The sequence below is a fragment of the Leopardus geoffroyi genome, chromosome B4, assembly GCF_018350155.1.
Source record: "Leopardus geoffroyi isolate Oge1 chromosome B4, O.geoffroyi_Oge1_pat1.0, whole genome shotgun sequence".
Lineage (NCBI taxonomy): Eukaryota > Metazoa > Chordata > Mammalia > Carnivora > Felidae > Leopardus > Leopardus geoffroyi.
In genome coordinates, this window is record NC_059341.1 from 71,492,412 (window position 1) to 71,509,462 (window position 17,051).

A 17,051-nucleotide genomic window follows, 5' to 3' on the forward strand; every position below is an offset into this window, starting at 1 on the left:
TTACACAACTGTTAAAAAGGATAAGATTTGGGCCATTTGTGACAACATGGACTGACCTAGAGGGTATTATACTAAGTGAAATAAGTCAGACTGAGGAAGACAAATACCATATGATTTCACTTATATGTGGAATCTAATTTTTTTAATGTTTATATTTGAGAGAGAGAGAGAGAGAGAGAGAGAGAGAGAGCATGCATGAGTAGAGGAGGAACAGAGAAAGGTGGAGACAGAATCCAAAGCAGGCTCCAGGCTCTGAACGGTCAGCACAGAGCCCAACGTAAAGCTCAAATTCACCAGTGGTGAGATCATGACCTGGGCCAAAGTCGGATGCTTAACTGACTGAGCCACCCAGGAACCCCTCATGTGTGGAATCTAAAGAACAAAACGAATGAACAAATGAAAAGTAGAATCAGACCTATTAATACAGAAAACAAACTGATGGTTGTCAGAGGGAAGGGGCTGGGACATTGGGCAAAATGGGTGAAGTGGAGTGGGAGGTACAGGCTTCCAGTTATGGAATGAATAAGTTATGGGAATAAAAACACAGCATAGGAAATACAGTCAATAATATTATAATAGTGTATAGTGACAGATGGTAGCTACATTTGTGGTGAATGTAGTACAATTTATAGAGAGGTTCAATCACTATGTTGTGTACCTGAAATTAATGTAACAATTTGTGTCAACTCTACTCAAATAAAAAAAATTAAAGAGTATTTATCATAATTTATCATAAATTCAGGAGGGATATTGACAAACTGGGAAATGTTCCTGGCAAATGTAATTAGAGTTGAGAAGATCCAGGAATCCATCTAATATGAAAAGTGTTTTTGAAGTATGGCTGCTTAATGTAGAAAAGAAAAGTCTTAAGAGGGGCATAATAATATATCTCCACATATTTAAAGAATTTTTCTGGAAGAGAGATAGAATTCTGTAGGTTCCCACAAGGTAGAACAAGAATTAGTTGTGGTAGCCTCACTCCTATAGGCAAATTGTGGCTTGATATAAAGAAAACCTTTTTTACAATAACAGTCAATAATAAACTGTCTTGTGAGGTACCTGGCTCCCTGAAAATAGAATTTTCCAACAAAAATGCCAAAATGAGTATTATATTATCATTTATGATTCCTGCACTGGAAGATGTTTGGATTAGATGACTGCTAAGGTCCTTTCAGATTCAAGTTCTAGGCTCAAAAGTCATGCGTGTTCAGAAATTTGCTTCACATTTTAATAAAATTAAATTAAATCAAGTATTTTTAAGGAGTAAAAATCATATTTTATAATCTCTGTTTTATTTCAGGGAAATGGTTAAGAGGATTGAAATATCAATAAGTTTTTTTAAAAAGATACCTGGTTTTTAAAACGATGGTTTTTAAAAAACCATTCCCAGTTTCTAAAAGAATCAAAAATATTAGTGACTGAGGTTTAGCCAGTGGATTTGGGGAAAACCAACTCATGATTGACTTAGGTGAATTTAGGGAGGGTTGACTAATGTTTTCATACTTGATGTCTAGACAAGAAGCTTAAGTCACACCTGTGACTCCCCAAGCCTCTGAGAAATCATGTGTGGGGAGACAGTTTTGTACGAAGAATTAAAAAAAAAAACCTCATCGCCCACAATGCCCACAACTATGACTCTGGAGACGGCGACGCTGAGAGCCATCATTGTGTTGGCATCCCAAGTGCTATTTACATATGACTCCAGCAGATCTTCCAAGGAGCTTTGGCCTTTGTGCCAGTACAGAATGTATATTCCAGAAGTAGCTCAGGGAGGGGTAATTGTGGGAAGGAAAAAAAACTGTGAACCATCTGTTAGTTTCCACTCCATAAAATCTCACCACCCTTCTTCATAAATCAATTCCAGGGCGCCGCTTCTCTTCTCCGCAGCCACTCCTCAGCATTTGAGGGCATGTCACTCTCCCAGTTTAACATTTGAGAAGGACGGATACTCCAGCAGTAATACTGAGTGTATTTACTGTGTGTTAAGCTAAAATGCAATAACGTCCTTTGAACTTATCTCATTGGGTGCACACTGATTTATTCGTTTACTGGAAAACTGTTCATTCCAGGTTTGCCACAGTATGGAAGTTAACAAAATAATCCCTTTGATAACTAAATATGTTGGTAGTACTCTTTAAACTTTGATTTTTGGCAGTTCAACAGTTTCTTAACATCAAAGAAATTGTACTCGTTCTCCTCAATATATAACACAAAAGCTGAGCCCTCTAGTTAACAAAACACTTAAGGGGTCTGCACTCTACCTAATACTCCACCTCCCCAGAGCCCTGTCTTTGAATGGCCCATTAGTTCCAGAGTCAACTCTGTGACTTAATAGATGAGAGAGACATGGACATAACAAAATCAACACAAGGCAGAAATCGAGAATATAGACAAAGGAAAGATTAAAACCTATCAGGCGTATTTGGACAGGCATTACAGGAGAAGTGGCATTAGTACCGTACATTGAAAGACGAGCAGGGGGGCGCCTGGGTGGCGCAGTCGGTTAAGCGTCCGACTTCAGCCAGGTCACGATCTCGCGGTCCGTGAGTTCGAGCCCCGCGTCAGGCTCTGGGCTCAGAGCCTGGAGCCTGTTTCCGATTCTGTGTCTCCCTCTTTCTGCCCCTCCCCCATTCATGCTCTGTCTCTCTCTGTCCCAAAAATAAATAAAAACGTTGAGAAAAAAATTTAAAAAAAAAAAAAAAAAGAAAGAAAGACGAGCAGGGTTTTGACAGAAAATTTGAAAACGGTGGAAAGAAAGTAAACGAAGGAAGAACTGGAGCTTCGAAGAGGAAGCGTGTCACAAAAGGCAGACTCTTGGTTTTTGGTGTCCTAACAGGTCTGCATTTCTCCCTCACTCTAGAATCATTGTTTGGCTGGGAACGTTGTGGCACTGCACAGAGTAGGTTCACGGGCCTTACCTCCACGCTACATAAGCTTACTATCCGGAGAGAAAGGTGAGACAAGTATGTTAAATACAGACCATGTTAATACAAATGTACAAGCATTTATTACTGAACTGCAAGAGTCATTCAGAGGTAATTACTTGAAGCTCCCCACTTTGCTTTGTTTATTCTTCTTTTGTCATTTCTACTCTCATAGTGGCTGAAATCTCCCCAAATTGATGAATCCACAAGAATAAAAGACAAAATAGATCACAAAACACTCTGGAGCTTGTTGCTCTCTTTTTTTTTTTAAATTTTTTTGTAACATTTATTTATTTTTGAGACAGAGAGAGAGAGAGAGAGCATGAACAGGGGAGGGGCAGAGGAAGAGGGAGACATAGAATCTGAAACAGGCTCCAGGCTCTGAGCTGTCAGCACAGAGCCCGACGCGGGGCTCAAACCCACAGACCGCAAGACCATGACCTGACCCAAAGTCGGATGTTTAACCGACTGAGCCACCCAGGCGCCCCTACTCTCTTATAAAATGAAAAGTTTGGATGAGAAGGTCACATACGTCCTTTCAAGTTATAATATGGATTCTATATGTATAAATTTAGTCAGCATATATTCTTTTGCCCTCTCATTCTTTCTCCTTTCTGATCTCTCTCTCACATGCATACACAATAAAAATGACACATACATTTTTAACAACAATAATTTTATTTTTTTTTTTTAATTTTTTTTTTCAACGTTTATTTATTTTTGGGACAGAGAGAGACAGAGCATGAACAGAGCATGAACGGGGGAGGGGCAGAGAGAGAGGGAGACACAGAATCGGAAACAGGCTCCAGGCTCTGAGCCATCAGCCCAGAGCCCGACGCGGGGCTCGAACTCACGGACCGCGAGATCGTGACCTGGCTGAAGTCGGACGCTTAACCGACTGCGCCACCCAGGCGCCCCAACAACAATAATTTTAAAAACTACTTAATTCTTAGGCTAGTCTGACATTTTTACCCAGTAGTCTGACATTTTTATCCAGAGGCATCTTGCCTCTAAGTGAATATTCTTATAGTATGTTTACATAGATGGTCTTTTTTTTTTTTTTTTGAAATTTATTGTCAAATTGGTTTCCATACAACACCCAGTGCTCATCCCAAAAGGTGCCCTCCTCAATACTCATCACCCACCCTCCCCTCCCTCCCACCCCCCATCAACCCTCAGTTTGTTCTCAGTTTTTAAGAGTCTCTTATGCTTTGGCTCTCTCCCACTCTAACCTCTTTTTTTTTTCCTTCCCCTCCCCCATGGGTTTCTGTTAAGTTTCTCAGGATCCACATAAGAGTGAAACCATATGGTATGTGTCTTTCTCTGTATGGCTTATTTCACTTAGCATAACAGTTGCTACATCCACGTTGCTACAAAGGGCCATATTTCATTCTTTCTCATTGCCACGTAGTACTCCATTGTGTATATAAACCACAATTTCTTTATCCATTCATCAGTTGATGGACATTTAGGCTCTTTCCATAATTTGGCTATTGTTGAGAGTGCTGCTATAAACATTGGGGTACAAGTGCCCCTTACATAGATTGTCTTCTGATTAACATAAAAATATGTCCTGTCTGTATCATTGTACACATATGATATGGCTATAAAGAGTTTATAATAGGGGCCTTTGGGTGGCTCAGGCAGTTAAGCATCTGACTTCAGCTCAGGTCATGATCTTACAGTTTGTGAGTTCAAGCCCCACGTTGGGCTCTGTGCTGACAGTTCAGAGCCTGGAGCCTGCTTTGGATTCTGTGTCTCCCTCTCTCTCTGCCCCTTCCCTGCTCACACACTCTCTCTCTCTTTCTCAAAAATAAATAAACATTAAAAAATTTAAAAAACAGTTTATAATATAAAATGATTAATATCAAACATGGGCCAATGTAACTATTAAAACCTGGAAAGAATATCAGAGACTGCCCCGAGAAAGTAAAGTCTGATAGGTTAGTTATTTCGGTAGCCTTCCTAAGACTCATGAGAACTCTCCTTGCCTCCAGGTTTCAGGTTCAGAGCAATGGTTAGGTCAAGTCCAGGGACTTCATTCTACTGGACACTGACCACCAGAACACGTCCTCAAAAATGAGGTAAATCCTCACCTCTCTAGAAGAAGTTCATTTGTGATGATCCTGAAAGTCCATGAGGGACTTGGAACCTTTTAGGACCAGACAGACCACTTCCACTCGTAACTATACTAGTCCAAATACTCATTCTCCTGGTAGATTAGACCCCATGCATTCACAAAAAATTTCTGTTACATGCTCTTTGTTAATGCTGAATGTTTGACAGGAAGGTGAGAGCCGAACTAAGCAGAAGTGTGTGGCTATGCTGATCTAGAGGATTCATCTAATTTTAGCTGAATTAGAAAAGTCCCGAGAGGTTGAATAATCAGGTAAACAATCCATACAAACTGAATTCTGAATAATTTTGTGTTTCATATGTATACGAACATTTGTATCCTCTCAAACATGTTAAGTGTTATTAACTTATCAAAATTATTTGGATAATATCATAATGGAAATAATAAATAAATAAGTTGATCTAATTAATAGCAGTTGACTAAACTTAAGTTGCACAAGAAAACACGGGATAATCTGTTTATAGAAAATATCATTCATAAATTTCAGAAAAGCCTTATTTGGTAATGTCTGTGCCACTATAGAAAAGAAGAGATCATATGAAAATCTTCATTCAGTAAATCTCAGTAGTCAAAACACTTGCAGATATCTCAAGTTTTCTGAATCTGGGGGTTTTAACAAACTTTGCCGTACATTCTGACATCTTGCACAGCGGTAATAATATACATTCCTGGGAGAGGGATTTAAAATGCACTACAGCAAAACAAAGAAAGCCTTTCTAATCAAACAAACCACACTATAAACACACTCTTGAAATTAAGCTAAGTAAATTTTATAGAATTGTTGGATTAAACTAGCCTTTAATTATACCAGGACCAATAGTTCTGCAATGATTACATTATGGGTTGTCAGCATTTCCTTTTAACTCCTTATATTTAGTAATTAATAACCCGATTAGGAAATTTTACTTTCAGCTAAGGCTTGATACGGAATGGCCATAATTTATTATGAAAGCAGTAACAACCACCTGAACTAAAATACAGAGAGCCAAGCAGATTTTTCTAGGAATTCAGCCTTTATACCTTCTTTCAACAGTATCCAGTTCAGATTTATATTGGATAACCGTAGGTTGTTAGCACTTGATACAGGTTGTGCTCATGTGTTATTCCTATAAAGTCAAGTTTAAAGTAACTTCAGAAATAAGATTTTTCTAAGTTTCCTTTAACATTTTGTATACAGAAATGGTAAGTTAGCCATAGAGTGAAAATGTATTACATATACAGTAATTATAGAGAAAATAGATGATTAATTTCTTATTTCAAAGTCACAACCAATGCACTGTTTATTTGACGAAGACATTAGCTTTGAAGCTTTTGTTTGAAAAACAACAGCACAATCATTTGAAGAAGTCCATACGCTATTTGGAACAGATTACCATAATTTTTAAAGCAGAACCAATTTTAAAGTTTAAATGACAGAATTCTTTCAAACTATTGTGGCTTTCTATGAAATCGATTTTTTAATTATTACACATTCTCCCAGGGAACAATTAAAGTATTAACTACATGTTTTAAACTGCTCTAATAAGGATTCGATTAAACACTGAATAATAAAAGAATGGAACTATGTCCAAAGGCAAGAGAAATTATTTTCAGCTCCTCTCCTTTAATGCCACCACAACAGAGAGTGTCTTACATACGGTACACTATTAAGTACTGCCTTACAGAAATATTAACCGTCTTACAATCATATTTATACTCTCCTACAGTAACATTAAGATAGCAACTTAAATATCTCAATCTTAAAATTTTGTAGTTAAATTTTAAACATGGCTGCCCTACTGTCTGAAATTATATAATTAATTCAGAAAACTGATTGAACTGCCCCAAATCATTCACTGTATGCCCCCAGTCTCTGGAAATGAGATACAGAGTTTGTGTTCTCTTCCCAAAGTTTGTCCAGTGTTTCTTGATCATGTAGTTCAATTTCTTTGCAATTTGGGGGATTAATTAAAGATGGTAAAGAGAAAGCCCCAGGAAGATATTGTAAAATATCCCATGCTAAAAAGATTATGTGGTTTAGGCTTGACAAATGTGAAGTGACATCTGCTGGGCCCTTTTGTAGAAACAGATAAAGGAACTGGTTCATCAAGAAAAAAAAAGAATCCTTACCAGGAACCAGTGAGAGGAACACCGTCTAAAAAGAAGCAGGGCTAAGCAAAGGATTCACACATATTGCTCTCAGGAGATGAAAGGGAGTGGTTTTTAATTCATTTTATGTAGACCATAGATAAGAAATCTTCTAGATCAAAGCCTAGCAACATAATGGAAACTAGCTGAATACAACTAAGTCTAAAAACATCTGTCAAGGGTTTAATGTGCAAAAATGAAATACTGTGGTTGTACTAGATGATCTTTAAAGATTCTTTCAGCTCTATTGTATAATACTATATTATGAAACAAGAACTAAAAGGACCTGTATCCCTTGATGCTGGTACTTTATGACGGTGGAAAAAAAGTGTGCCCTGCCTAACCATGAAAAACTGGGTTATGGCAAATGGTTGGAGTACAGATACTTTAAATTATACAAGAACTTCCAATGCTATATCATTTTCAGGCAAGATTTCCTAAGTTTTAATGTTTAAATGTTGTAACTATTGGGGAAACATTCACTATTGTAATGTTAATTGACTCATTGAATATATTAAACTTTGTTGCCTAAATTTCCACGACTAGGCTCCTATCTTTGTAATATGTTCCTTACTGTATTGCACTAGTCTTCTTACTTGTAGCAAGGAATTCCTTACATGTAGCAAGGAATTCCTGTTAGTGGCATTACCCACAAGACAATAAACTGGTAACTTTATTTTGTGAAGACTCATTTGAATGGTCTCCCACAGTAATGAAAATGTCAGTCCACAGGCCCCATTATTCTAGTCAAAGGATAAATCAAGAGATAGATCTTCCTTATTCTGTGGCTAATCATGTACATTTTGTCCCTTAGGTATATAAATGTTCACCTAGCAGTGTCATGGTCTGAAGCATATAATTAAAAGCCTTTTGGTTTTGAGGGATTTTTTAAAAAGCTATCCTACTCAAGTGTGTAACAAATTAGTCACCTGAGAAAACCTGGTCTGCAAGGAGGCATCCCAGGATACTTTTACAACTACAGGATCCTGGAACTATGCTAGGGAGGAACTGGAGCCTTAGAGAGGGATACATTGGACCCTTAGACTTGCTGCTTAAAAGGGCTTAAATGCTGCAACCTGGGGACAGCACGGAGGCTAGCATTTATGGCAAATGAAGGACACAGAAAGTATTACAAACTCAGAAGCCTATAGATGCTAGACAGGTATATTATGTGAGTGATGGGCATTTGAAGCCTTCCTCATCTAGCAGGAAGCAGAGCCTCCTGGTTATTTTTGTTTTGTGGTAGTGCTTCCACCTAGAATTGCCAGGTTTTCTGATTTTTTTTTTCAGAAAATCCAGAAATTTTCATGTGAAAACCCTGTTTTTAAATGAAGCCAATCAACTTAAGATTTTTTTTAAACACTAGGAAGGCCATCCAAAGCAATTCTACAGAGGTAGATTGAGCTCAGAGTGTCTTGTATGCGTTCTCTAGTGTAAAGCACATTTTGGTTACACATGGACTGTCTGCACAACTGGACCGTGATCCCTGAATATCCGAAAAAATGTCCAGTACCATAGCAGGTACTTACCATGGAGTTTCAATTCACACAAAAGTATGTCGATATATAATGTTGACACCACCGAACAGTTCACTTTTAGGGAAACTGTGACAGAGTGTTTGGCAGAAAGAATCCTCTGGTCTCCTGATTTCCAGAGCCCACAAGGGCCTATGTTTTACTTGCTTACATGGAGTCTTAGGCCTAGGTTCAAGTGTGCTCCCCAGCCAAAGTGTTCTCACCCCATCTCTGGGGGAAATTAGGGAGTCTCAGTGGGATGGAACGGTGTGGAGTAGATAGCCACCTGCATTGGGTGAGTCATTCCTTAACTTTTACTGGACTAAAATTTAAATAAAAATTCTTTTCCACATGCTATTCCAGCAATCTATATAGTCCATGCTTATAAGTCTGATATCAACTGTTAAGATCACCTCGCCTTTTCTCAGCAGAGAAAGGAGGGAAAATACCTAAAGGACATCTTGCCCGGCTCCACAGGAGGCAAAGCCTAAACCAACAATTATTAAAATCTTTTGGGTGCACCTGTGTGGCTCAGTTAAGTGTCCAACTCTTGACTTTGGCTCAGATCATGTTCTCACAGTTTGTGAGATCGAGCTCGGTATTGGGTTCTGCGCTGACAGTGTGGAGCCTGCTCGGGATTCTCTGTCTCCCCCCCGCCCCTGCCCTGCCGCCTCCTTCTCACCTGCTCTCTGTCTCTCTCTCTCTCTCAAAATAAATAAATAAACATTAAAAAAATAAATCTTTTGTTTTCTGGCTTCCTGGAAACGGACTCCACCTTTTAATATGTAAATATATTGATCAAATTTTCAAATGTATTTCATATTAAATAAGTAAGAATGTCAGTAAAGACTACTCCTCATTAAAAGTTTTGGCACACTGAGAGTTTCCTGTTAGAATAGGCTACATTAAAATAAAAAATCCATTAACTTGCAGTATGATGATATTTTTGATCATCTGGGAAGTCTGTCCTTGGCCTTTGGTTTGTTGTTGTTGTTGTTGCTGCTGTTTTTACCTATCATACTATGTACTCTCCCTAAGTAATATTCTTAAACTCCTGTGGCTTCAGTTACTATATATGCTCATGCCAAATATTTAAGCCTCTGTCCTATAGACCATCCTACCTACTAGATCACTTTAACACACACATATTCACATGGTTCACTTTTGTTCATTCTTCAGAATGCAGTTTAGTAGCACTTTCTTTGTTGAAGCTTCTCTGACTTTCTAAGACTAATTGTGATACCTTCCCTGTGGTTTCTGTTTTCTCCTTTATTCATTCCTATCACAGAATTTCCCCCAGTCATTTATTCATTAAATCAATAAATAATTATTAAATGCTAGCTTCTTAGAAATATAAAGGTAAGCAGATACAGACAAATGCTGTGCAAAGTAGCAGTCTGATGTAGAAAACAGATAAATAAGCACCACGAAAAAGAAGGGGCGCCTGGGTGGCGCAGTCGGTTAAGCGTCCAACTTCAGCCAGGTCACGATCTCGCGGTCCGGGAGTTCGAGCCTCGCGTCAGGCTCTGGGCTGATGGCTCAGAGCCTGGAGCCTGTTTCCGATTCTGTGTCTCCCTCTCTCTCTGCCCCTCCCCCGTTCATGCTCTGTCTCTCTCTGTCCCAAAAATAAATAAACGTTGGAAAAAAAATTAAAAAAAAAAAAGAAAAAAAAGAAAAAGAAAAATTACAGTAAGAATAACCACTACAAAAGAGAGGCACATTGTGCTTTGAGAGAATAAAATATGGGTATCTGAATTAGTCAGGGAAGTTACGGATTAGAATTTGATAAGTACAAGTATGAGTTAACTGGACAAAAAAGGAAGAAATAGGATTCTTAGTAGAGGGACAAATATGTTATGTTCTTAATGGGTGCCATCTTGCTTGCTAGTCTCTCCCATTATACTGGAGACTACTTGGGAATAGAGACAGTATCTTATTCACCATTATATTGCCAATGTTTATAAAAGTGCCTGGCATATAGTAGATGCTAAATAAATATTTGTTAGTTCTAAGCCAACATCAATATCCAAGTGGATTCTGGATGATGAGTGAGTCCCTCAAACAGATTTCTACAATAGTACTCTAGGCCAGAATGGAAGTGTGATCTACAAATGACCTCCTGAGCTCCAACCCAGATCTACTGAATCAGAATTTCTATAGGTTAAGTATTAAGATATGTATTTTTAGAAGCACTCCCCCCCTCAAATGGTGTTAAGTATGCTGTTTTTTGGTACTCGTTAATTTAAGCCAAGAAAATGGCCATATCAGGCATCTCATTTATATCCAGACCTTCACCAACAGCTAAGAATCCAGACAAAAGGCTTAATTCCTTGCAAAGGTTGGGCAGGATGTCAACACAGTCCCAACCATGTGGGCTGCAGATTCATAACAGAGTACCATTATCAAACAGTGAAATGACAAGCCATGGCCCCATTCATTTATAATATGCACTTATTGAGGACATGTAATATAATATCCCAGGCTCTGTGCTGAATGATTTATATGAACTATGTGCTCTTAAACCTCACAATAACCCGATACCATAGCATTTTGTTATCCCCAAATAGCAGATAAACTAATGGGCACAGAAATATTCATTAACTTGCCCACGATCATACAATTAATAAGGAAGAGTGTTATATAAAGTCAGGCAATCAGCTGCAATCCAGTAGCTGAAAACAGAATCTTCAACTATAAATTCAGCGTTGTATGGCAAAGCAGGAACCAACAAAATAGGAGACCATCCTGAGTCAGTAGATTCTCCTGGATGTACTTGTATCACCAGAGGGGAACCCACACTAGTTCAACCTGCAGAATCAAGGAAGGTGTAACAACATTTAAAGTGCCTGGTTTTTTGAACCCTTACACGATAGCCCATAAACAGTTCTCTCTTTAGAGATACCGCTCTCTAGCTGTCTTACGCTGACTGTCCATGATCTCCATGTGGCAAGCATCCAAATGCTGGCTCCTCAGGCTCCTTACTATTGAACAGTTCCCTGAAGCAGGAAATCAGCTCCATTAGTCCTCTCTCTTCACTCCCCAACCCCCACCAAAGGAAGGCTGTCTGCAGCCTCTTGTAGCTGAGGCTCTTGCTCCAGGGGAGAGATCAGCAACACAGGCCAAGACCTGCTCTTTTCTGTGAGCAATTTGTTGCCAGACCAATAACTGAGAGTGAGAGTCTCATGCCCCCAGTAGCTCTACGTCTCTTTTTAATTCTCCCTTTCCCCGCTAAGGTATTCTAGAGACAAATCAACAAAACTGTCAATGAGCCGATTTACGACTGGGAGAAAATGTTCCAGGCTCCTCTTCTTGCTAAATCCTTAACCTTGAACACTCCTTGACACTGAGGACTGGAAATAGCCCCTTCCTCTCAGCCTCCCTTCATGGACACTACTCTCCCCAAAAGACTAACTCTTGTTTTCTCTTTGGCCCATTTTTACTTTATCTGCTGGAAGAGGAGGTGAAAGTGGTTATTGATGATAGGGTCAGCTATCTAATTTAGTAAGATCTGCAGGAAAGTGGCTAACCCCAACTTCTGGAAGCTCCTTGAATATAGGTTATAGAAGTTTTAGGATTTTTTCTTCTTAGCTTTTGATAGGAAAAATTCAAGAAAAACAGGAAAAATCTCACTTGACATCCTGTTATAGAGTTTATCTTATGGAGCACCTGGGTGGCTCAGTCAGTTAAGCATCCTACTTCGGCTCAGGTCATGATCTCTCGGTTCAAGAGTCTGAGCCCCACATCAGGTTCTCTGTTGTTAGCACCAACCAAACCTGCTTCAGATCCTCTGTACTCCCCACTCTTTGCCCCTTCTCTGCTTGTGTGTGCTCGCTGGCTCACTCTCTTCCTCCCTGTCTCTTAAAAAGAAACATTAAAAAAAAAAAAAAAAAAGAGTGTATCTTGTGAGGGGTGCCTGGGTGGCTCAGTTGATTAAGTGTCCAACTCTTGATTCCGTCTCAGGTCATGATCTCATGGTTCATGAGTTCGAGCCCCACGTTGGGCTCCATGCTGACAGTGAGGAGCCTACTTGGGATTCTCTGTCTTCCTCTCCCTCTGCCCCTCCCCCACGCATGCTCTGTCTCTCTCTCTAAATAAATATTTTTTAAAAATAAAAAATAAATTATAAAAAAAGATGGAGCGCCTGGGTGGCTCAGTCTGTTGAGCGTCCGACTTCGGCTCAGGTCATGATCTCACAGTCTGTGGGTTTGAGCCCCGCATTGGGCTCTGTGCTGACAGCTCGGAACCTGAAGCCTGCTTCGGATTCCGTGTCTCCCTCTCTCTCTGCTCTTCCCCCACTCATGCTGTCTCTCTCTCTCTCTCAAAAATAAAATAAAACATTAAAAGAAAAGCATTTTCTTGTGAAAAATGCTTCTATGGGTCGCCTGGGTGGCGCAGTCGGTTGGGCGTCCGACTTCAGCCAGGTCACAATCTCACGGTCCGTGAGTTCGAGCCCCGCGTCGGGCTCTGGGCTGATGGCTCGGAGCCTGGAGCCTGTTTCCCATTCTGTGTCTCCCTCTCTCTCTGCCCCTCCCCCGTTCATGCTCTGTCTCTCTCTGTCCCAAAAATAAATAAACGTTGAAAAAAAAAATGCTTCTATGTCTTATTATATTCCATTCTTTATCATTGCATGGGAGTCTAGAATTTTATGGTGGTAAAGTAAACTGTATAAATTGGTATTTTATATTCCCATCTTTATTTTCTCTTCATTTCTTAAATGCCAACCTAACTATGACAATAGATATGTGTTATTGGGGAAAAGCTATACTAAATCTGCTATGGTCAGTGAAGAACTCCAATTCACACCTGCCATGAGTTTAAATAATAGGCCACATGCTTGGGTTATCTTCACTCTTAATGAACATCAAGGAAGAAAAAAAGCTGTAATGAAATCAAATCAAAATAAATAAGAACAAAGTCACTGGAAATATGGTCTGAAACAGCTCTCTTTAGGTGGAATACCTTGGCTTAAGAAAATTGCCTCCCCTAAGCTCACTTCTCCTTCACAGGCCAGTCCATATCCAGTGATTAATTAGTATGGGACACAAACCCCTTCCTTGAACTCAGGGTAATTTAAAAGCCCTCCCTGGATGCTCCCCAAGGCTTGGCTGAGGGCTTCATTTGGACCACATCACAGCTCAACTTCCTTCTCTGTTCTAATCCTGCTTTTGTCACATTCCTTCTTCAGTGTTGATCCCAAGAGTACTCTCTAATAAATATCCCACATAGTAATCTCTTCTGAGTTCCTGGGGAATCCAAACTGAGATATGGGTAGAATGAGAAAATTTTGTTAAGTTTCATGGGTTCTTTTGTTTAAATTCTTGATAAAATATTATTTAAGGAAACATTTTAGAACTAAGACAACAATTTTGACATTAGCTTTAGGATCTGAAGAATATTTGGCTTAGATTTAAATAATCTCAAAAGGAATTCTGGGAAATGGAACAATTAGATTAGTTTTAATGATAGTGTTCTGTATGATTTATATAATCCGTTGTGGGTTTTTTTATGTTATTTGTGTGATTTTTAGAAAGGCATTATATGGATCTATTCCATCAAGTAAATTAGAGGATTATTTATTGATGGAAAAGTCAGAAGAACATCTAATGTTGGCTGAGAAGTAAGAGCAGACCTGGTAAACAGTTGCAGCTTTATTCTGAAGTCAAGATCCATAACAAAAAAACCATTGGAAGATCACTATCTTTCTCTTCAATTTAATCAAACACACAGAAAAATTTGCAAATACATTGGAATGGCTTCTTCTAACAATATTTTGCAGGAGATATGTAGGAAGTAAACTAGGCTGTATTTAAGCACATTTCTACTTATCCATCATAAGCTTTTATTAACTGGACAGGTAGATCCTTTGCTATTTCACTTGCACAGTGAAAACAAATATTTCTAAGTAAAGGCATTGGTATAACAGCTTATATAGGTTAAATTTTCGAGGATACATTATAAATTTGTCATTATTTCATAGAGCAATTTTATCCACTATCCCAAGAATTACCTGGCCTATTTGTTTACTTCCAGTCTTTTACAATTTTACAAATAGACATAGTTGTACACACACAATTGTGCGTACTTCTTGGATTTATATTTAATTGGAATCGTAGGAAAAGCTGATAATTAAACAACTTAAATAGAGTTTCCTGACATAGTTTAGGTTTATTCTTACATCCTGGCAGTTTGAATGGCCTTTGGTCAGATGGCATTTTCCTCAGGCACTGCCTAGAAATACTCTGTTTGAAAGGAATTGAATCTATCTACTAATTGTGTCATTTAAATTTATTTCTTGATTTTTGGAAACAGTTTTCCAAATTTTTTAAAATTACTGTGCCCTTCATAGCTCCTAGAAATACAAAAATAATCTCTTATGAAATGTGAAATTCTAACTACAATATATATTTAAAATGCAAAAAAATCATACCCCTAAAATTATGACTACATTATCAATTTAATATTAAATTTTTTTAAAAAAATATGCTTATTTATTTTTGAAAGAGAAACAGAGTGTGAGCGGGGAGGGGCAGAGAGAGAGGGAGACACAGAATCCGAAGCAGGCTCCAGGCTCTGAGCTGTCAGCACAGAGCCCAACGAAGAGCTTGAACTCATGAACCGTGAGATCATGACCTGAGCTAAAATCGGACCCTTAACTGACTGAGCCATCAGGTGCCCCTCAATTCAATATTCATTTTAATACCTAACTGTGCATTCATTCTTCTAATTAAAATAATTTGATTAAAAATATTTTATAAAAAATATAATCTTATACATTCGTTTAGAGCAGTAAAGCCATGGCTTTATTAAAATATGATAAATAGATTGAACTCTACTTGCACTATTTACATATTTTTAGTATTTGTAAATGTTTAATTTCAAATGAAATTGAAGAATTGATTATTTAATTTAAAGATAGATAATACCTGGGCACCTAAGTGGCTCAGTCAGTTAAGCATCCAACTCTTGATTTCAGCTTAGGTCATGATCTCATGGTTGTGACATCAAGCCCCACCTCATGCTCTGTGCTGTTAGCACAGAGGCCACTTGGGATTCTCTCCCCCCTCCCTCTGCCCCCATCTCTATGCCTTTCCCTTGCTCACGCTCACTCTCACTCTCACGCAAACTCTCTCTCGCTTTCCAAAAAAAAAAAAAAAAGGTAGATAATATCAAAACAGTAACAAGAAGGAACCCAAAGTGGAGTTAAGTTTACCAAATACTTTTATTACAACATCTGATATACCATCCCTTAAAAGAGAAGAGAACTAGTGCGTCATGGAAAAAATATGGGTTTCACTACCAAACAGCTCTCTAATGTGGGCAATTTGCCTAAATTCTAAACCTCAGATCCATTAAATAGGGGTAGTAGCTTACAGTGTGATGGTGAGATTAATAGAGGTAATGTAAATGAAACATTTAGCACATATAAAATCCCTGGTACATAGTTAAGATTTTTAAAAATTCAACCATTGTTAATATTTCCATTCAAAACACCTCAATTCCTGTTTCTATTGTTAGCTATAAGTCCTAGGGAAGTCTTCAAAGTTCTCGGACTTGCATTTTCCTCATGAGTAATATGGGGCATTTATAAAACCTGAATGGTCTTCTGTTCAGGTTTATTTTGAAGATTAAGTGAGATAGTATATGTGAAAGTGAAATGTTAATCATAATGATCCTAAGTGTACACATGTGGAAACTGGAAGCTAAAGGCTGGAAGCAAACTGTCCAAGGTCACATTGCCTGCAAATAGTTGACCCAAGATTTGAAATCACACCTTCAGCTCCTGAACCCAGGATTCAGTTCATTTTATCACACAGCTGCCTCTCATAAAGTTTTTAAGAACTTTCTTAGCAGAGGCCAGTGTTAGTCCCAAAGCCTGGGATAGAATTCAGCCAAAAAAAGAAGTGAAGGAGCCCCAGCTGCCAGAGTGAAAGGGCACAGGAGTGCAGGGTTAGGATAGTTAATATGCCAACCATTCCTTTTCTAATAATAGTCCTCCCAGTCTACTGAATTCAGTGCTCTGAAATCAATCTTTGGCTTTCCCTTCATCACCCACTGTTGTGTTTCCAAATGCCAACATTACTTTCTTTCTTTTTTTTTTTTAAGTTTTTATTCATTTATTTTAAGATAGGGAAGAGAGTGCCAGTGGGGGAGAGGCAGAGAGAGAGGAAGAGAGAGAATCCCAAGCAGGCTCCGTGCTGACAGCAGAGTCCGCCACAGGGCTTGAACCCACAAACCAAGGGATCATGACCTGAGCTGAAGTCAGACACTTAACCCACTGAGCCACCCAGGGACCCCCACCATTACTTTCTTTAAAATGATTCCATTATCCACACTCCTTCCCATTCTCAC